The sequence below is a fragment of the Chiloscyllium plagiosum genome, unplaced genomic scaffold (genome assembly GCF_037043375.1).
Source record: "Chiloscyllium plagiosum isolate Xiang-an unplaced genomic scaffold, Cpla_swu_hap1 HiC_scaffold_15, whole genome shotgun sequence".
Taxonomy (NCBI): Eukaryota; Metazoa; Chordata; class Chondrichthyes; order Orectolobiformes; family Hemiscylliidae; genus Chiloscyllium; species Chiloscyllium plagiosum.
Window position 1 is genome coordinate 63,202,339 of NW_028270153.1, and position 23,112 is coordinate 63,225,450.

The 23,112-nt window shown below is 40.8% G+C and overlaps 1 protein-coding gene and 1 long non-coding RNA gene across 3 annotated transcripts in view; one reads left to right on the forward strand and one right to left on the reverse strand.

The window, feature by feature from the left end:
- LOC148147669 (uncharacterized) overlaps positions 1-14,076 on the forward strand; it is a 35,200-nt gene extending 21,124 nt beyond the window's left edge. Inside the window, exons 3-4 of one of the 2 annotated variants that reach the window (XR_015759616.1) lie at positions 3,329-3,420; positions 7,040-7,250. This is a non-coding gene — a long non-coding RNA (uncharacterized LOC148147669). Of the gene's footprint in view, positions 1-3,328; positions 3,421-7,039; positions 7,251-14,016 lie in introns of those variants that run through there. The other variant, XR_015759617.1, reaches the window with a different exon arrangement.
- LOC122559992 (guanine nucleotide-binding protein G(s) subunit alpha) overlaps positions 1-23,112 on the reverse strand; it is a 316,490-nt gene that overhangs the window by 216,455 nt on the left and 76,923 nt on the right. The window lies entirely within an intron of this gene.

The window sequence follows — 23,112 nt, forward strand, 5'->3', positions numbered from 1 at the left end:
AAACATGAATTCAAAGAAAAAGCAAAAGAGGAGGAAGCTGGAGGGAGATCGTGGTATTCAAGAATTGTTGGCATTTGCCACTCTAATTTTGAAAAGGAAAGGATGAAGGGGAACCAAGGAACAGGTCAGCTCTGCAACAACATGCAGCAGTGTTGCTGAAGATAAAAATAAAAGATCATATACAGCATTAAGTAACAGAGAAGATGTAGTTTGACATTTACAGAAGACAAAAATTACAATGTGAAATTAATACTTATTAAAACGTAATTTAAGAAAATCTATATGCAATTTAAAATGTTTTGAAATTTCCCCTTTTAAACTCTGAAATATGGTTAACTAGCATAGTACTGTGTTAGCTACTCAGCATTCCTCCTCCCTTTTAACAATTTTATCCCACAGTTTTACTCAGCGGCCAGTTAGTTTGGCAGGAACAAAGCCCAAGGAGAAAACTGGATCCTAATGTTACTAGAACAAAGCAACTTCATATTATTACAACAGATACTTGACTGTGCGGCATACTTGAAATTTTGGTACACAGTGTCCAATTTGGAGGTCTTTTGGAGAAAGCTTTTTCGTGAACCTAGTCTAGTTTCCATGTCAAATTTTGTGTTTGGAAAAGAACACAATCTAGATCAGGTTGGCATATTAAACAAGCCATTTAACAATCAATAATGATAGTCAATTGGGAACTCACTACGGTCTAATGAGAATCTCACCACACAGATGGAGGAAAGTTTACAAGAGGCTATGAGGGCTCTTGGGATAGTAGTGTGAACCATTAGGCCCAGGTTTAAGTCCCTTTGCTTCAAGGTAGAAGATTACATCACTGAACAGGTTGATTAGAAAATATCTACAAGTTGCACCATTATGATCTTGGCAGGGATGGGATTCATCAAACATCTCACCCAATTTGACCCACATCACTCAGGGCCTGGTAGGTTCAGATACAATGAATGGTGATTAATTGGATGATACCAGTATACTGGGGCATAGATTATCAGGTTCAGTTTAATATGATTAAAAAAAAGTTAAATGAAGAACTATCCAGAAAGAAAAAAAAGAAAATTAATCCTCTAATTCAAATTTCTCCAACTTTAAAATAGCTTTTAATTGACCCATGAGTATATACTTCACATATTAAAAAACCTCTAATTGGCCTGTGGAACTGCACAAGAATAGTTAGTAGTCGAGAGTGTGATGCTGGAAAGCACAGCAGGTCAGGCAGCATTCGAGAAGCAGGAGAATTAATGTTTTGGGCATAAACCCTTCATCCGGCCCAAAACGTCGATTCTCCTCCTCAGATGCTGCCTGACCTGCTGTGCTTTTCCACCACTCTAATCTAGACTCTGATTTCCAGCATCAGCAGTCTTCACTTTTGCCTATATGTGGTAGGCCCCACCCCACCCATCAATGTGACTCTAAAGGTAGTTTAGGCTCATTTAGGCTTTTACATCAGATAGGTATTTGCAAAGTGTGGCAATAGTAATGGGAAGTGGAAGAGAAGCTGAAGGGAGTGCCACATTCTCCCCATGTCTGCGTGGGTTTCCTCTGGGTGCTCTGGTTTCCTCCCACAATCCAAAAATGTGCAGGTTGGGTGAATTGGCCATGCTAAATCGCCCGTAGTGTTAGGTGAAGGGGTAAATGTAGGAGAATGGGTCTGGGTGGGTTACGCTTCGGCGGGTCACGCTTCGGCGGGTCGGTGTGGACTTGTTGGGCCGAAAGGCCTGTTTCCACACTGTAAGTAATCTAATCTAATCTAATCTTATATACATATGGTGTCTGATAGGTTTCTGGTTAACGTCCCCTAGGAGCAGCTTGTAAAGGTAGGTTTGTGGTACACCACAGATGATTCTGTGGCCATAGGATGGGATCACTTTTGAGACAATGTAACGTGGCTGATGCAGCAGTTAAAAATGGAACCATGAGCAGTGATACAGAATTGTATTCCGAAGGATGAGCTCAAAGGGGATGGAGTGACCGATATTGGTGAAGAAGCAAAAAAAAACAGTTAAAAGGAAAGTAAAGCAGGTTATGGCTGCAATCAGATAATCACTGGAGTTATTGCCCATTGGTGTGGGGAAACAGATGCCAGAATGGAAAAATTCAAACAAACAGCAGTGTGGGAACACTTGGGTTGAAGCAACACATCTCAGGACTTCCAGATAATTGGAAGGGTGGAGAATCTGAGAATACTCTAAGAACAGGAAACAATATTTTTATTTATATGTTCTAAGTGTCACAGGCAAAGCCAGCACTCATTGCTCTTAAGATTTGGTGGTGAATTGCTTTCTTGAAACACTGCAGTCCATATGGTTTAGACAAGCCTTCTGGGAGTGAGTTCCCACCTTTTGAGCCAGTGACAGTGAAGGATGGCATTGTGGTTCTAAGTCTTGCAGGTGCCTCCCGTGCATTTACTACCATTGCCCCTCTAGGTGGTAGAAGCTACAGATTCATAAAGTTCTGTCAAAGGTGGCTTGGGACATATTATAATATAGTCCACATTGATGCCTCTATTGGTGCTTAAAGATGGCGGATGGGGTGCTCAAGCAGACTCCTTTACCTTGGATGGTATAGAGTTTCTTGAATATTCAACAGCTGCATTATTCTATCACATTCCTGATGCGTAACTTGTTTTTGGGAATCAGGAGGAGAGTTCGAATGGTCAGAGTCTTGCCTTTTTTTAAAAAATGTGTCAGAATATTTGTGATTGGACCAGTTAAGTTTCTGATCAGTGCTAACTCCCAGGATGTTGATAGTGAGAGGAATTCAACAATAGTATTGAACAGATGACAGTGAGATTCTGTTTTAGTGGAGATGGTTACTGCTTGGCACTTATGACAAATCCGATTTACCATTTACCAATCCAAACCTAATGTTGTACAATATGCTTTGAGAATCTAATTACTAAGCAATGATTGGAGGAAGCCTGGTGATATCAACAGTCACGGGGCTGAGGAAAAATTAGATGATTAAGAGTCAGATTCAAGGGGGTTTCAAAAATAACATTTAAAAATAAATTCATGATTGCATTGTACTTAAAAAGGGTAGATAGGCAGCAGCCTCTAAATCTTTACCAATGATATTCTTCATCTACCTGGTGGACAGCTGCCCAAGTGATATTTTATATTTTTATTTTTTCTAGTATTTTCTTCCCAATTTTCTCCTTTTTTTTAATTTCTCATACCATACAACTTCAGATTGTTGTCAAACTTCAGTTACAAACTCACATCAGCATCACTGCCAATCAACATGATAGTAGCCACCAACTTTGCAAAAATTTTTATTCATAAAAAGGTTTATGTATTAATTATGTGTTTCATTCCAACAGTTTCTACACAGAAAGCCCATAATCCAATTATGCTATCAGGAGAGTCACTGCACAGAGCTCAGGCTCCTTTCTACAAAAGGAGGAAAATACCAGTAAGTTAGCAAATCATCTTAAATGTAGATTTGCCTTATGCAGGATTTGATGAAATGCCTGTTTTACAGCCATAGAGTCACAGAGTTATACAGCATGGAAACAGACCCTTCCATGCTGACCAGATATCCTATTTGCCAGCATTTGGTCCATATCCTTCTAAACCCTTCCTATTCATACAACCATCCAGATGCCTTTTAAATATTGTAATTGTACCCACCTCCACCACTACTTCCGACACCTCGTTCAATATACATCCAACTCTTCACAAAAATGTTACCCTCAGGTCTTTTTAAATCTTTTCCCTCTCACCTTATGCCTACAGTCTCTAGTTTTGGACTCCCCTACCCCAGAGAAAAGACCTAAGCTATTCACCCTATCCATGCCCGTCACATTGTCAAATATTCCATAAAATAATTTAGTTATTATTTTAATGGCCTATTAATATAGTCAGCAGCTAGCCTAATGGACATCATTGGTCTAGGAAGGCTTTATCATGAGTCTTTAAACCTTTTCAATATATAATACATAGCCTTCTGCTTTTCAATGATTATGGAAATCTGAAATAAAGAAAATGCGAGGAAATAAAAAGATCAGCAGATAAAGCTAGCATCTGTGTGCAGAGGTATTTAATTGATGTTTCAGCTCTGAGCTTTCACTAGCACTCAAACAAACATCAACTAGGTTGCTCTCTCTATCTCAGAAGCTGTCTAGCCTGGTGAGTATTTTTTTCACAGCATTCATAAATATTCAATTAAATGCCCTCCCAGAACAAGTTTGGGGCCACCAACCCGTCCTTCCCTCCTGGCACCTTCCCCTGCCATCACAGGAAGTGCAAAACCTATGCCCACACATCCCCGCAAGACCCAAAAGCATCCTTCCACATCAGACAGAAATTTACCTGTACTTCCACAATGTCATCTATTGCATCCATTGCACCTGATGTGGTCTCCTCTACAGTGGGGAGACAGGACGCCAACTCTAGGACGCCCGCACCAACCAACCCCATCGCCCTATAGCTGAACACTAACTCACCTTCCCACTCTGCCAAGGACATGAAGGCCTCCTCCATCACCAAACCCTAACCACCCAACCCCATGAAGGAAGAATGCCTCATCTTCCATCTCGGGACCCTCCAACCACACGGGATCAATGTATTTCATTGGATTTCACCAGTTTCCCCATTCCCCTCCCCCTACCCTATCCCAGTCCCAACCTCCCAAATCTGCACCATCCTCTTGAATGGTCCTACCTGTCCATCTTTCTTCACATCTATCTCCACCCTTGTCTCCAACCATCACTTTTCACCCCTACCTTCATCTACCTATAGCATTCCCAACTACCTTCCCCACATCCCATTTGTCACTCATCCCCCTTGGCCAACAAGCTTAATTCCTGATGAAGGGCTTATGCCGATACGTTGACTCTCCTGCTCCTCAGATGCTGACTGACCTGCTGTGCTTTTCCAGCACCACACTCTTCTGACTCTGATCTCCAGCATCTGCAGTCCTTACTTTCTCCTAGTTGGCTAGAATTAAGGTTAAGGCCATTGTGAGAGTCTAGGCTTGATTGTGTTATGGGTGAATATTCTTTCTCCTGTCCAGTCCCCTGTGGTTCTGAAGCAGTTGAACAAATCTCCAATATAGGAGATCATGGCCCGGATTTTCCGATAGCCAAACAGTCATTATTCCAGCATAGATGGGGGATTCCCCAAAGAATCACACTCTGAAGGAACTGCCCAGAAAATTGAATTTTGTCAATTCCTCTGCACCTGGAACTCGCCAAAAGCCTCTATTTAAATCAGAAACTTCAGAGTGTTCTGACAAAGTTAAATAAAACGTTACCAGGGGAAAAGCATGACTTCTAATACATAGTCTAACTCTTCAGTCCTCTACTTACCTCATGCCCATTTCAACACCCAACTATCGCTTCCCCAAAACACTCACTCTCCTCCTGCCTGACCTATCCCCCACAATTATGTGCTATGAAAGAACTGTCAGAATGGTAGTATTGCTCTGCATTTCTGAAGGAATCTGACAGGAATATTCTCTCAGAAATGCTGAATTTGGTTTAAAATAAAATGGGCAGGATTTGCTCAGAAAGTCTGACCTGTAAGCTCTCTACAAAAACTACAGGCAGTAAAATGGAAGGCTGAAATTAGCTTCATCACCTTCAACTGACCATTCCCTATCTTCAGACCTAAAAGTATTATTAATAAAATATTTTCAATGAAGAAGTTATTAATACAAAGCAACCTAAAATATTCAATATTCAGAAAGATTCAAGTGGAAACATGATGAATTGCAGTCATTTTCGAAATTATGCCAGAAATCCCGGAGATATAAGTATCTCCCTCTTAAAGAAGGGGTGCTCCAGAGTCAATGGGATGGCTGGATTCAGAGGAGTCACGAGGATGGCTGGATTCAGAGCAGCCAATAGTTCAACAACCCACATATCCAACAGGACATACCAAGCATAAACTGTACTTCCTACAAGGGCTGACAGACCTTCACTCTTTCAAATTATGGACTAAAATCTATTGCATTACTTTAAAAGGAACTATTCCATTAAGATAGTCTTCATCCTTGCAGATTAGAAACATGAACTTGTTTGTAAGCTGACAGAAATTCAAAGTAGTAAGAATCCAGAATGGTGTCTATTTAGGAGCCCCTTCACAAATAGGCTTGTCCCAAATTAGGTATTCATTCTTTACATGCATCATCTAACTTTTTTGTCCAAAAAAAATGAAATCTCAGCCTTCACCTTCAATGTATCTTCAATACAAAAAAGTCCATGACAGTAGATATAAACTCGAGATGTTGACTGACTCCTCCTACTACCCACCTCCCTCCCAACTGCCTCCATCAGATAGTCAGCTGTTCAGTATGGTGTCAATGCCTCTGTCCAAGACATTTCTAAACTCTCAGGAAGTTAACTAAGCTTCTGGATAAGATAGCAAGTACAATCCTCTCAAAATGGATGCAAACGACACCATGGCACTATTTCAAAGAAAAGCAAGGGAATTCTCCCCAGTATCTTGGCCAATATTTATTCCTCAAATAATATCATTTTTAAAAGCTTTTATCTCATTGTTGTATAATTGCCCATAGTGTTAGGTGCATTAGTCAGAAGAGGTGGGTCTGGGTGGGTTGCTCTTCAGAGGGTCAGTGTGAACCTTGTTGGGCCAAAGGGCCTGTTTCCACACTGTAAGGAATCTAATCTAATCTGACTGTATGCAAATTTCCACAGCACTGTAAACAGTGCCACATTTTCTGTAATATAATGGCCATGCTTGAAAGGATACTTAATTGTAAACTTAGTAGTTGCTCATGTGGAATTACTAGTAGAAGTGGAACCATCATACCATTTTGTAATTGTCTCACACATGGCCTTGCTAACAGTGTGGAGCTTCTACCCAAAGAATCTCAATTTTACAAAATAATCCCTCATGAGCAGACTAAACTGTCTGGCAATGCTAGGTTGCTAAGTTATATTCAATACTTTAGCTGGAAATTAACCCATGTTTTACCCTCCCATTCAAAAAAAAATTCAATTATCAAGTACACCTATTGCAATATTGCTTCCACTTATGTGATGCGATGGGTACTATACTTCCAGCAGCACTGAAGTTACATATTGGGGAACCAATGGCCTAGTAGTATTATTGCTAGACTATTAACCCAGAGACTGCGATAATGTGGAAACACAGGTTCGAATCCTGCCATGGACAGATGTGGAATTTTGATTTTAAAAAAATCTCTGCTGTCTTTACTTGGTCTGGCCTACCTACAACTCCAATACACAGCAATGGCACCCATAGCAATTTATTTCTGGAAATTATGGATGAATAATAAATGAATGATTTTAAAAATGTCTCAGTCTTAACCGTCAATCTTGCTTTATTACTTAGCCAGCAATTTGGTGGTGGCATTTTCCTCGTATTTGACCATAGACAATGATGTCAATGTGTAATCTATCCCTGGTTACTGGCCAAACAACATATCCAGGTACTCTTAATGTCTGACACCTTTACCCATTTTTCTGCCAAATACTCAGCAAGCTGCTCAAAACATTCTTTCAGCTGTACTCCAGCGCTTGACTGGGCCTTGTATGACTGTCTCAGATTAGAATGACTGACTATCCACTCCATATCCAGACAGCACCTCAAAACAGCAAGAACTCATCAATTCTTGAATACCTCTGTGTGCCATTGAGAAAAGTCCCAAAGACATGAGATAACATTTAACCCATTCATATGCCATTAAATTTCCTCTAACAGTCCGTTCATCCTGTATATGTGGATCAGAACTCATTACAAATTATCCTGGAGGTAAAAACAAAGTGCTGGAGAAACTCAGCAAATCAGGCAGCAACAGTGGACAGAGAAACACTTAAAGTTCAATGACTTCTTCGGAACTGCGTTCCACAAAAAAAAGGTCATATCAGACTTCATCCAAAGATGCAATCAGACCTTCAGAGCTTCTTCAGCACTTTGTTTTTATTTCAGATCTCACAGCTGAACAATGACAGATTGACCAGTCAGTAAAGCTCAACATCACTAAAGTCACAGCTTGGCCACTTAACCTGATTGCTGGACTAAATGCAATACAATCCTATCTCCAAATCATCAAGAGCTGCTTCCAGAAAATAGCCCTTTAACATCAGTCAACCTAGCTTGTTATACACTCTCTCAGTCACAGTTTCCAAATATCTTCTGACTAATTTCCTATTTTTATTCTGCAACTTTAAATTTCTGCCTATATGCTTCAGGCATTCAAGCAACTGGTTGCAAGAATCGTAAATTTTACAGGCCACTGGATCCACATGCAAAAATTAAATGTCTGCCTTACCATGAAGGAATGATAGTAGACTCCGATGTCTACCTGTTTTGTCCCCATTTACAGCTTTTGCTGACATTACTAAATACTAAAGAATTCACTTTATGTCCTCAGTGTTTCTAAGATTTAATGCAAGAGTTGACTTATCTAAAATCTATAGAAGAAAAACTATTCCTTAATTTTCTGGCCTGATGTTTAGTCAATTTAAAGTACGTTCTAATTGTCCTTTTATAAAATTGCTGGGTTTTCCCCCCCCCTCAAATCTGTATTGGCATTCCAATTCTGTTCATCACTCTTTCAGAACATTTTAGGAACTTATATTCTAACTGTGAAAGTGTGTTCCTTATTCTCCTCCTCTCCAAGCAATCTAAATTGAGCACTTCATTCATATTTTGAAGCCCTTGAGAACATTGTGCTACTCAATTGTACTTACTCCAAATTTAACTGTTGACTTCCCCACATATTAAATACATGCTCAATCATCAATTAAAATCCAAGGTCTCAAGATCTGCTCTTCCCAGTGCAGACACTCCCAGAGTAGAGGTGTTCTCCACAGTCTCCTGATCAGTATTTTTCCCTCAACCAACATCACTGAAGATACATTATCTCATCACCATCTCATTCCTATTTCAGGAATCCTGCCATGTCCTATATTGGCTACTGTCTTTCCCACATTACAGTATGCTTCAGAAGTAGTTCATTGACTATAAAACACTTTTGTCTAGAGGTGGTGAAAGATGTTATACTAACTCAAGTCTAGCATTTTCTATGAGCTGAAAGATGACCTAACGTACCCAGAATGTACAACAGGTTTACTACTTTCTCTGAATTAATGTGAGATTTTTGCAAGGTATCCACATCATTAATCATCTGAATGATCAGTCATACCAGACAGTTTCACATGGCTAAAATGTCAAACAGTTTTTTGACTGGATAAGGTTTTTTTTAGCACTAGCAGTTATAGCCAGTTGTTGAATGTAGAGATGCTGGTGTTGGACTGGAATGGACAAAGTTAAAAATCACAATATCAGCTTATAGTCCCAACAGGTTATTTGCAAGTACAAGCTTTTGGAGCGCTGTTCCTTTGTCAGTTAGAGTCTTGAGAGCACGGATGGCATTGCATTGCAATCGGGTGATTGCTTCATCTTGTGGGTGCAAGAATCTGGCATTTACATATTTCCTGACAGTTTGAGCATACATGTCAAGCCCAGGGCAGCAGCCCTCCAGAGGGGTCAAAATCGACTCCTCCTTTGGTTGCTCCACTACAGATCTCTCCGACGACCGTTCCAGTTCATTGGTTGTCTCATTGGGCTCCCTACCGACATCTTGGAAGAATTCCTAGAGTTTCATTTCATTGGATGAATTCCTCCATGTCTGCCGCTAGACCAGTGGGGTCCGTTTTGATGGTGGGGAAGAAATTGAGCCCTCGGCTGAGAACTTCAATCTCTTCCAGTTGAATGGTGTGGTCCTATAAGTTAACGATAGATTTCCCTGTGGTGGTACCATTTTCAACTGTGGTTCCAGGGGAGACTTGGCTTCTGCTGATGATGACGCCAGGTTTCTCATTCTTGGTGTGCATATAGGTGGTTTAGCTCCATCACCTTGTCTGTTTAGCAGTGTCTCGTAATTGGACTGCTGTATCTTGAGCGTAAGTTGAGAATATGGACTCTAACTCGATTTCAAGGTTATGGTGCCTGCTGTAGAGTTGGTATATGAGATGATAGAGGAGTTTGCAAGAGGTGTGACAGCAAAGTCTCTCAGCACAGTCAGTGCTGTAGATAAACTTGAGTGGGTTCATGATCCGGATTTAATCCGTAGTCCTCTGGGGATTTTTACTACTTTCTTGCATTTTTGCAGAGACTTGATGTCTGTATCAATACGTTCAATCTTCTTGGAGATTCCCTGCACTTTGAGCCGGCAGTTGGTGGTGTTGATGGCAGCCATGATGTGGAGGAGCCAGTGTTGGACTCAGGTAGACAAAGTTAAAAATCACACAACACCAAGTTATAGTCCTGAGGGCCACTGCCCTGGGGTTGTATGCTCAAACAGTCAGAAAATGTGTAAATGCCAGATTCATCAGCTGCACTCGAGGTTAAGTAAAACGTCACCTGATCACAACACTACGCCATCCATGCTCTGAAGACCTTACCTGACAAAGGGGCAGCGCTCCGAAAGCTAGTGCGCCCAAATAAACCTGTTGGACTATAACCTGATGTTATGTGATTTTTAAACTTTGTCCAGTTGTTGAAGATAGCTTAAATAACACAGTTGCTTTAAACAAGTTGTTAACAAGGGTTAAACAGATAACCACTCCAATATATCTGCATCAATAGCTCTCTTTCCTGTCCTTTGTAATTATAAATAGTAAAATACTTCATAGTAAGCTTCTCCAGTAACATGAGTCCGGCTGGCCAGAGTCTTTCTTGGAATTAAGTAGGTGAATCTTTGCATTTTGTTCGTGTTTGTGCAACTTGGTCAAAACCAAAAATTCTGGATTAGAGTGGTGCTGGAAAAGCACAGCAGTTCAGACAAAACCAAAAATTGTCCAGAACATTAAAACTGACCAACTCTTCTATTCCTGAAACTCTCAGTCTTTTAGGGGGCAATTTGTATCTACTACAGACATTATAAAGTCCTTAATGTCGGTAAATGTCTGAAGAAAGTTCAGCAATGAGGAACATACACTGAACCTTTGATAGTTAAACAGGTGTTTAAAATGGGGAAATAAAGAATCTTTACCTCAATAGTATTTAGCTTTCCCGTACAATCTTCATGAGTTTATACCAAAGCTTGTGAAGTTAGCTTTCTCATAGTGTTTGGTTTTTTTGAAGGGGGAGGGGTGTTCGGGATGGGATGGAGTCACTGACCTGGTCTATGGAATTAATTTGTATAAATGCCAGAACACTCAAATGATTACAATCAATACCAAAGATGGCTTTTAATATCCATTCAGCCCAGTACATTAAAATGATAATTCTTTCATAATAAGCACTAATGATAATCCTTCATCCCCACTTGAATACTGTTCCAATTTTGGACACTACATTTTGGGAAAGATGGGAGTAGACACAGGACATGTATTGGAATGGTCTTGAGATGAGAGATTATCAGTTATGTCGGTAGACAACTTGAGCTTGTCATCTATACTGTGTATTAAAAATCATGAGTTGAGGTGGAGTTAGTCAGGCCTTTCCAAAATGTGGGTATTGACCCCTATACGGTAGTGAGGTGAGATTCTCGTGTCATGAGCTCTGAGGCATCAATGGGTGTTGTGGAGTTCAGACTGATTGTTCGCTGCTGCCACGCCCCTCTTCATCCTCAGGTGTGGCAATACCCACAGATTCCTGCCTTCTGACCAAAACACCCACCAGGTAGGCCCCTCTCTGGAACCTAGCCTCTCTCCGGGGTCTCACTTCTACCCCTGCCTTCCCACTTCATCCATTTTGTTCCAGGTCACCATGGCAACTTTCAAGTCTTGAAATGATGTTTCAGTGGGGAAGAAGTGGAGTAAAGAATCTGAAACTGCTACATTGGCTGAAAGGTCAACAATCAGGGGAAAGATTTAAAGATATTTGGTTAAAGGACCTGAGGCAGCATTAATGGAGAACTTTTTTTTCAAAATGCAACAATGGTTGGGATTTGGAATGCATACTTTAATGGGATGATGAATACTTATTCAACAGCTTTTGGAAGGGAATTGGATTAATAACAGTAAGATTTTTTTCAAAAATGCAAATATGGTGAAAAGGAGGCAATGGTACCAATTGCAAAGATCTTTGCAAGAACCAGTATAAATTTGATGGGCTGAATGACCTTCTTCAGTTGCCCAATTTTGTGATTGCTCTCTCAATATCCTTGCCACATGGTAACAATGAGAACTGGACAGTATTCCAATTGTGATCTCACTAATTTTGATAGAGTGGCAAGATTACCACACTATTCTGACTCAATATTGACTTTTTAATACATTCTAACATCTGATTTGTTTTATTCACTGCAACTTAACATTTGTGATGATGATTTCAATTTATTGTCAATCAGCACCCACAGATCTCTCTCTCCCTTTTCATTTTCTTTTGAGTTAAGTAATCATTGGAATATTCCTTCCCATGAAGCACTTTGCATTTCATTACATTGAAATTCATCTGCCACCTATCTTCCCAATTCCCAAGAACATTGAAATCCTCCTGCAGCTGATCCTGTCAACTTTGGAGCAGACACCTTACTGAGTTTTGTATCATCTTTGTATTTAGCTGTTATACTCATACTTCAAAATCCAAACATTTATTAAAACATTACACACAAAGAAAAGTCCGGCAGGACTCCAGTGCTGATATTCTCCCAGGGTAATGACAATTCCTGTACTCTGTGGATTCTATCAATCAATTCTTAGTTCATACTTCACATTATTTTAAAAATATTTACAGGGGATTGCAATGTAAAATAAAAAGAAAGAAAATTCCGCTAAATTTAAACAAGCAAAGGGTCCTGCCTACAGGTAAGAAAAGGAACTGAATTCTAGCCCCACCACACAAACGGCTCAAACCACATAACCAACAATACACTGATCAATTTTATTTTGCTAATTTCTGTTCTAGGCTGTACAATTTGTACGCAGATTTTGAACCACGATTATTGCATTGCCTTGATTGACACATAGTTTAATATTTTCTGCATTTGATGCATTTATTCACATTTCTATTATTAGGGTCGAATTGTGTTGTGAAAAAACAGTGCTGAACAATGCATTATTAACTGCAAGGTTAGGTAGAACATTCCATTTTTAAATTCTGTAGGCACCACTTTCAGCACACCTGCCCTCTGACATCTGCCCCACCTTCCAATGCCTTCCTGTACACCAACTCAAACCTCGCTTGAAAGGTAGCCATTTATGCACAGAAGGAGCTAGACTTTATCATAATTGTTTTACACAGGCCCTCTCATCCAGATAGACTGTTCATTCCAGGACTTAAAACAAGTGCTATAGACTGTGTCAGAACCACCAAAACATGATCTAATGTAGAAAAGCACAAATCTAGACTATACAGTTATAGAATGGTTACAAAGCACAGGAGGAGATTAAACAGCCCATCATGCCTGCTGTAAGGGCAACTCAATTGATCCCACTCCTCTGCCTTTTCCCTAAATGTCTACAAATCCTCTCTCTCCAGATAATTATCCAATTCCAATTCTTTTGAAAGCGTTCAATTGTTTGATGTCCTCATTCCAGGAAGCAGAAATTAGCAGAGAATTTCCAATCAGCATGGTGTTTAAACACATGATATTAAATAACTTTAATCTGAAAACCTAAGTTAGTGTTCCTCAAACATATAATTTCCAATTTGGATAAGATGTTTCACTTATCCAATAGATAGATAGTTCTGTGCCTCCAATTCTGGCCTCTTACGCATTCTCAATCATAACTAGCTCACCAGTTGGTGGTCGTACCTTCCGTTGCCTAGGCCTCAAGATCAGGAATTCTCTTCCTACACACCTCTCTCTCTCTCCTGCTCCTTCAAAGTACTTCACTTTTGGTCAACCAACCTGATATCTCCTTACAGGGCTCGGTCTTGTTTTAAAATGTGAAGCATCTTGAGGCATTTTCTTACATGTATTCAGTGTCTATAAGTTAAATTGTCATGTGTATGTGGATAAGATTTAGAAAAGTAATGGACTGTTTAATGCCCTGCTACTTCCCTCCAGTAATTTGATGCCCAGATAAAACATCTTTATAATTAAGAATCTCTATTTATTCCTTAGACTATCACTTTGAATATCAAAGCAATGCAGCTGGCAATCAAGACCATGCAATTAGTAAAGGTAATAGAATTTGGTTTATTGCAAGGGGAATACAAAAATCAGGAGGCTATGGGAAATCACATTCACAGCAATATGTGTAATACTGATTTTAAAAAACACAGTAGCAGCAGTACAGAGAAGGTTCGCTGAACTAATACCAGAATGGCTGGATTGTCTCAAGAAGAAATGTTGGACTAAGTTTGTATCTGCTGGAGTTTACAATAGATAAGAGTTCACTTGATTGAAACGTGTGAAATCCTGAGGGGTCTTCACAGGATGGATTTGGCAAAATAAAGGGTTTCCTCTTGTTGGAGAATGAAGATCAAGGGCTCAGGTGTTTAAAAATAGGTGGTCGTACATTTAAGGCAAAAATGAGGAACAGTTTTTCTCAGAGGGTCATAGGTCTTTGGAACTCTCCTCCTCTCAAAGCCAATGGAAGCAGACAGCTTGAAATTTTTTAATGCAGTGATAGCTAAATTCTTGATAAGCAAGGGGGAATGGAGGATTAATAATATTGGTGAGAATGTAGAGTAATCAGATCAATCCTGATCTTATTGAATAATGGAATTGACCTCAAGGACCTGTGGCTTTTTCCTGTTCTAAATTCATGTGTTCATTAAATGTCAGTTTGGGTCAGCTGACATTACGATCATTAAAGTCAGAAAGTTGTAGCTTCAAGTCCTGCTCCAGGAACATCTTCACTGAAGTACTAAAGTAATAAACTGTTGCTCTGACTTGTGAATAAATGATTGAACTGCAGCCCCATCTGCCTCTGTTGATCACCGACACATTCCTGTGGTCTTATTAAAAGAGAAAAGAGGTGAGTTCTTCTGGTGTCCTGGTTAATATCTATCCTTCAACTTAAACCCAAACCAGTTATTTAACTCATTTGTTATGCACAATTAGACCATTGTATTGGTCCACATAACAGCGATTGCAGTTCTTAAAAACTGGCAAGCTGCGCTGTAGGTTAGACAATTGTAAGGATGTAAAAGCACTATTTACACAACTGCCTCTCCCTCCAATCCCCCACCCCGCATCGATGGCCATATTTTTTGATGTTTAGAGCCCACTCTGAAATTTCTAGCCAGACCTCTCTACCATTCACTACAAAGCTGGCCTCTGACTAAGCTTTTGGTCAGCCCTCTGCTCTCTCTTTTTCTTTGAGTTGGCATCTGTTCTTCTGACAGTGTAAAGTTCCCTTGGGACATTTTTCTACATTAGAAAAGACGGTAAATGCAAGATTTTGTACTTTGCAAACTTCCATCATTTGTGGTTTCTCTTTGTTCTGGGAACATTATGTCATCAAATCCAGCTGGACCCAATCATGGGATCTGAAAAAACATAAATACATCTCAAACACTGGGCTTAAGTGAATAAAAGATAAATATATGCCACAGCCTACAAAGCAGATTGCTGAACTGATTCAAAACTGTGCAGGTTTTCTGGCTTATACCATATGGCTCCAACCCAACTGTTTATAAATTTGGCTAGTTGACCTTAAGCGAAGGTAAATCATGGGGCCTAAGGTTACATGGGACAGTAGCATAATGACTACATTAATTCAGATTCGGGGTTGCTGATGTGTTGGAGATACAAGTTAAAATTCCACCATGGTAACAAGGTGTAACTAAGTAAATATTGAATACAAAAGCTAACATCAGTAATGATGAAACCACTAACTTGTCAGAAAAAGCCCATCTGGTTCACTGAAACTCTCCAAGGAAAAGAAAGGGTTTTTGGTCTAGCACAGTAATTCCAAACATGCTCCCAATTTTAATGGCTCAGCCTTTTTTGGGAGAGGGAGGGGGTTTCAGGGCAGAAAGAGTTTGGTGAAAATTGGCTTGAGGGCATATTTCAAACTGAAAAGTTTTCATACATTTCTTTTGCAGCAATTAAGCCTTAGAAGATCTGTCGTCTGTAAGACCACATGCACCAACAGAAACAAATTAAGAATTTAAAGGGGCCTGCTAAGTCTGAGCTTCATGGAAGCTACTGCTGCCTTGGAGATCACGATCCCACTGAGGGTGACACTCTGTTTGAGGAACTCTGGATAGCCCCCTACATAAATCAAACCCACAATAGTATAGCTAACCCTTAAAAGGCAATGTAATGTTAACATCGTCCTATTGGACCATAGGGCTGCTCTCTCATTAGAGCAAGATGACTGGTGGAAGATCACCATAACTCAAGTGAGGACATAGTTGACAAGGAGAGTCCTTCATGGTAACCTCAGCCAGTGTGGGAATTGTACCCACACTGTTGGCATTGCTCTGCATCGCAAACCAATATCCAGCAAAGTCATCTAACTCTCAACTGACCTGTAATGTAGCCTAGCAAGGACATTTATGGATAAGCAAGTATGTTGGCCTTGTAGTGGAACCCACAGTCTGAAAGTGAATAAGAGGAGTCACTCATGTAATAGAAACAACATATTTGTCATGGGGAATGGTGGTGCAGCATTAGGCCAAAATAGGTTTAATTCTTTCTCAAAGTGTCAAAAACCAAGTGTTAATCACTGAAGCAGTAATGAGGACATTGGATTTAACAAGACAGCTCATAGCATTACTTGCATTTTCTTAATTGAATCACAGAATAGACTTCCTACAGTGTAGAAGCAGGCCATTCAGTCCATTGGGTCCACATTGACCCTTAAAAGAGCATCCCATCCTGACCCACCCCTCTATACTCTCACCCTGCATTTCCTATGGCTAACCTACCTCGCCTGCACATCCCTGGACACTATGGGCAATTTAGCATGGCCGATCCACCTATCTTGCACATCTGTGGATCACGGGAGGAAATTGGTGCACCTGAAGGAAACCCATGCAGACACAGGGAGAACATGTGTGGAATTTGCACAGTCGCACAAGGGTGGAATCAAACTTAGGTGCCTGTGCTGTGAGGCAGCAGCATTAATCACTGTGCCATCCTAGCATTACTCTGCCTTCTTGCTCTAGGAAAGGATGGAAGCTATTCAGTTAGTTCATGGTTGTTTTATACCTCAACTACCCTTGTTCCATGTCCTTTAATAAGCTTTCATCAGTTTCAGTGACAATTTTAGTTTGTACCATGCCTTCAGTGTTGCAAAATATCCCAAAACACTCCAGAATTCAGAATCCAAGAGAAGTTAAGTTATTACAGCAGGTAGGCTTTTACAGTGTTAAGTGTTGTGGAATAGTGCAGTGTGCATTGTGATGGAGAATGGGGATAGGTTAGACGTGGAAACAGGTTGTTTTTGATGGCTGGAGGGTGTGGAATTTAAACCTAAAGCTCAGATTTCAGCAGGACAAACAAAATTGCCAATTGCCAGGCCACACTCCATTATTGTTGAGGAACAGATTCAGAGTATATTGTGCTTATTTCACTACTGGCTGAACAGAATGGCTTCCATTCTGCTAGGGTTAAGCTGCAGTGAATGCCATGTCATTCACAATTTTGCCATAGACAGGAAATCAGACAATACAGCACTGACATGTGCATGAAAGGTGATGTATGGTCAGACAATATGATGTAGGACAATATTTCAAGAAATAGTTCTAGATGTTCTGATCCTCTTGGGCCAAGTAAGACAAACTCGTCAAGGGCATTAAGATGGACCACTGAAGATCTGAAGGAATACAGTGTGGTGAACACTGTAAAGATAAAGGTCACTGTAAAGATAAAGGTAACTGTACAGTCACACAGAATGCTATTGCTGACTTTGACCAGGAATTCATCAACAGGAATGAACCAGGAAGCACGAGATAGGAGGACAATTCATGAAAATGGAGTGGCAATTGCCTGATGCAGAATTTGAAAGCAACATTTGGTGAAGCTCAGATCCTCTCATTACCAGCCAATTGGGGCTTGAAGTTAGGTTAGTTCAATTCCACCAATTATCCTTTCTACATATCTTGAGACATTTTCATCAGAGATAGGACTTCAATCCAAATCTTCTAGCCATAGGAACATAGGCTCAAATCTTACATTGTACTATAAGGCCATTCTCATTTTTAAAATCAACCTAATCAGGGATGTTATGATACATGGCTGGTGTAGTGGGAGCTGAACCCAGGCCAGAGGTTAGAGATATGGTCACTACCACTGCAATGCAAGAACCCTTTAATTCTCTTTTCTACTCCTTTCAAAACAAACCACTATCAAGTTGGACACCCCCTGGTGTGGATCATAATAAGTCAACAGAAATATATAAAACTGCAAAGTAAACGTACTGAAATTTAAATCTCGATGGGATGATGATGCAGCCAGCCCCTGCAGTGCCCAACTAGCGTCTACAGGCCTCTGCTGTGCCAGAGTATACATGAGCACAAACATAACCATGGAAGACAGGCAGACTGATTGTCAGGTACTACAACCCTCTCACAGCCCACCTGCCTTTGGCCAGGCCCGGGTGAAGGTTCTTCAATCCGAAACCCCCTCCATTGCATAGGCTGCTCACGACTTAGGAGCATGGGGTAACCAGAATTTTAAAAGCAGTCCCTTTCTAAAAAAAAAACACAAAACAAACCAATGTAAAATTGAAATAGAGTCCTTCCAGGCCACAGAAACCACACATGGCCTGGCATCCAGTGCACTTGCTTGACCTTTTATTGTCTGAGACAGCTGTGTGCAACACTCTTCTCCCTAGCTCCCCAAACAGAAAGAGGAAGCATCTTCCTCCAGTTGAGAGCCTTCCACTGGGGATCTCCACCATCAGAAGGGAGCATGTTACACCAAAGCATGTCCAAATAACAAACAAAGATAAGGAAGTGAATGTGTGCAGCAGCAGCCCTCTGTGGGGAATCCCCTGTGCTTTCTGAAGGCCAGAGAGATCTTTTGATTTGAATTAGGATTGTCATACATACCTCGGGACAGTGAAAAGTTTTGTTTTGCATAACAGGCAGATCATACCATACAAAGTGCATTAGACTAATAGAGCAGACAGGGCACAAATTGTGGGGTGCCATATCCAGAGGGGAAAGTCCAGTATCTGAAGCCAATGTCAATTTCTGAACAAATGGGCTCAGCTCATCCAGAAGCTCACTACATGCCTGATGTGCCTCGAATCCTGCATTCTCATAGCCAAGTACCAAAGTCAGGAGGGTCTGGAGTGGCTTGGGCTGTGTACTGGAAATTAACTGACATCCCATCATAAATTGCAGCAGCAAAGGTTTGTAGTGTTTTACATTATGTAGATTCGTTGAGCCCAATCTGTGACAGTTATTTTAACCAAGCTATTTGGACACATCCAAGACAGGTGGGAATTGAACCTGGATCTCCTGACCTAGAGGTAGGGACACTGTCACAGGAACTCCTTAATACTTTCTGCTCTTAATTTTTGAAAAATTCCTTCAGCCATCCTGCGGGATTTGAACTCATATTCCTAAAGAATTGGCCAGAGTCATTCGCCCAGGGAAATTACCATTACACCATCTCCCTAAATAATTCACTTTTCTAGATATTTTTAATTAACATATTTTGACACCTTTTTAAAATCTACATTCTCAGGAGTCAAGTATGTGATACCTGACTCCATCAGGGTCGTGTGCATGATTAGAATACTAGAATCTCTACAATGTGGAAGCAGGCCATTCAAGTCCACATCGAACCTCTGAAGAGCATCTTACCCAGACCGACTGGCCCCCACCCCCAACCCTACCCTATCCCTGTAATTTTGCGTTTCCCATGGCTAACCCACTAACTTTCATATCTCTGGACATTATGGGCAATTTCCCATGGCCAATTCTCCTAACTTACATATTTTTGGACCACAGGAGGAAACCAGGGCACCCGAAGGAAACTCTACACAGGAAGACTGTGTGGCATTTGCACAGTCACCCAAAGGTGGAATCGAACCCAGGTCCCTGGCGCTGTGAGGCAACATTGCTAACCACTGAGCCGGGGCAGAATATATTGTTATTTTAAATTGTGTCTAATCTTCCTATTTTTATACAAAGCACTACAGAGATTCACTGGCCTATATAGTGGTCTAAAGAATTCTGATGAAAGATCACTGACTTGCAACATTGATTCTATTTCTCTCTCTCCACAAATGGTGCCTGCTTTGCTGGGTATGTCTAACATTTCCTGTTTTTATTTCAGACTTCCAGCAACCCTAGTATTTTATTTTTGTAATAATGGCTTGTGCCTACTGAAGGAATGTCACATACTAGTTATAGCACCTTATCACAGATGCAAAACTTTTAAAAAAAAATTGCTGTTTTTTTACTGATATACAGCTTGAATTTACAGCAGCTCTCAGATGTAGCTAGATTCCCTCACTTTGGACATCACATATGTACTCCAGGCTCAGGATTAGTAGAGACAATTCCACCGAATTTAAATCTCGCATTCAAAAGACTTACACAGATGTTCAAAGTTTGTGAGAAGATTTGTAGCTCGGGTGCTTGTTGCTGTGGTTCTGTTCGCCGAGCTGGAAGTTTTTGTTGCAAACGTTTCGTCCCCTGTCTAGGTGACATCCTCAGTGCTTGGGAGCCTCCTGTGAAGCGCTTCTGTGGTGTTTCCTCCGGCATTTATAGTGGCCTGTCCCTGCCGCTTCCGGTTGTCAGTTTCAGCTGTCCGCTGTAGTGGCCGGTATATTGGGTCCAGGTCGATGTGTTTGTTGATGGAGTTTGTGGATGAATGGATCATCCACAAACTCCATCAACAAACACATCGACCTGGACCCAATATACCGGCCACTACAGCGGACAGCTGAAACTGACAACCGGAAGCGGCAGGGACAGGCCACTATAAATGCCGGAGGAAACACCACAGAAGCGCTTCACAGGAGGCTCCCAAGCACTGAGGATGTCACCTAGACAGGGGACGAAACGTTTACAACAAAAACTTCCAGCTCGGCGAACAGAACCACAGCAACTTACACAGATTGCAGTTGCTCCAAAAAATTAAGAATAAAGTTTTACCTAGCGAAAAAAAGGAGGAAAACACACCAAGTATTGACCATAGACATAGAAATAATGTTATTTGAACAAAAAAACCTAAGAGCTTCATACCATGGCACAATGCTCAGGGAGCAACACTACACAAACCTATCAATTTGCATTTTCCTGGTATGCTTTAAATATTAGGCAATTTCCACAAGACTATTAGTCTCCATTTAATCAAAATCTTCAGTCTTTATGCCTGATGTACTGCCAAGTAATATTCAGGTCATCTTCCCTCTAAGTTGACTTCCTTTCACAACTTCACCTTATAATAATTTTCAAATAGCTGAAGTCATGACTCAAGATAAAGAAATGTTCCATTTGACAGGAAAAACACCTTCCTTCACACTGTCCTCTCTCGCACTGGCAGACTGTAAAATGTCAATGCTGCAGAGAAATTTAAACTTGGAGCATGAAACTTTTCATTGGCGATAAGGAAAAAATGTTCAAAAGCACAACTTCCTATACTTGCTTATACTGTGCAATGCAATAATACTGTACTGGCATGTTATATGAGAGCTCCAGCAAACACTAAGCACTTCTACATAGGAGGGAGCGAGTGAGTCAATAAATAAATAAATCCTGGTGGCAGGCCTGCTTAATTTAATTGTACTAGTATTTTGGATTCTAGCCGAATGGCTGTTTTAGTAAATTATCCAATAGAAACAGCCATACAGCCAGTGAATCTCTGTGGTGCTTTGTTTTTGTTTTTGTACAATCTATAGCTACAGGGTGTAGCTATAGAGTCAGCTCATCTCAGATAGCAGGGCAGAATTGTCGCCAGTACTGTAGTGAGGGAATGGGGATGGGGAAGAATCCTTCCACGTTTCCTACAGAGGGGCTGTAATGTTAAAAGATTAAATGGGAATCTCTCTCCGGACATTAATGTAATATTAAAGGGTTAAACTGCACTGCCTTTGGGCAGGACAACAATCATGAAAGAATGCGGATGACTGTCCATTGTAATTCGCACTTCATTTAGACAGTCATTTACTATTACTCCCCTGCTGTTGTCAAATTAAACTATCATTCAATCTCTTCCATTTAGAAATGCTTTCTGGCCAGAGGTATGTCGCACCTGCATTGTTCTGAGGAATCACTGAGTCAGGAAATCATCTGCATATCGATTCCCAGGATTAGGGCATTAGCATTATCTCAGAGGATAATCTCATCCTGCCCTTGTACCTGGGGTAACATGTAACTGGGTGTTGTTGAGTGGCATGTGACTGGGGGAGGGTTGAACAGAGCATCTATAACGATGTGTTTTCCTTGTTCAGGGCCTCACTTTGACCAGACTTCGTTTGCCTGCGAAGAGGGTCAAAGGGGTCACCTAGCTTGTACAAGCTTTAATAAAGTTTAACTGTTTGCAGAAGTTGGTGTGTGCAAATTGCATCTCGTGCAAAACCTCGGCAAAACAACCTAATAGGGCGACCAGAATTGTACACAGTATTCTAGAAGGGGGCCTCGCCAACGTCCTGCAACGTGACATCCCAGCTCCTGTACTCAATGCACTGACCAATGAAAGCAAGCTTGCCAAACGCCACTTTCACCACCCTACCTGTGACTCCACTTTCAAGGAACCATGTACCTACACCCGTAGGTCTCTTTGTTCAGCAACATTCCCCAGGACCCTATCATGAACAGTATACGTGCTGCCCTGGTTTGCCTAACCAAATACGACTCTTTACATTTTTCTAAATTAAACTCCATCTGCCACTATGATCAAGGTGCTCTAATCTTCTTCACTGACACTACACCAGCAATTTTGGTGTCATCCGCAAACTTACTAAACATACCTCCTATATTCGCTTTCAAATAGTTTATATAAATGATGAAAAGCAGTGGAAACAGCACCCAACACAACTGGTCACAGGCCTCCAGTCTGAAAAGCAACTCTCTACCATTACCCTCTGTCTCCTACCTTCAAGCCAATTTTGTATCCAACTGGCTAGCTCCCTGTGGTTCCCATGTTATCTAACCTTATGAACCAGTCTGTCTATATGCACTTCCACATAGTAATGTCCACTGCTCTGCCTTCATCTATGTTCCTTGTCACCTCTTTAAAAAAACTCAGTCATGTTACTGAGATACAAAAAGCCATGCTGACTATCCCTAATCAATCCTTACC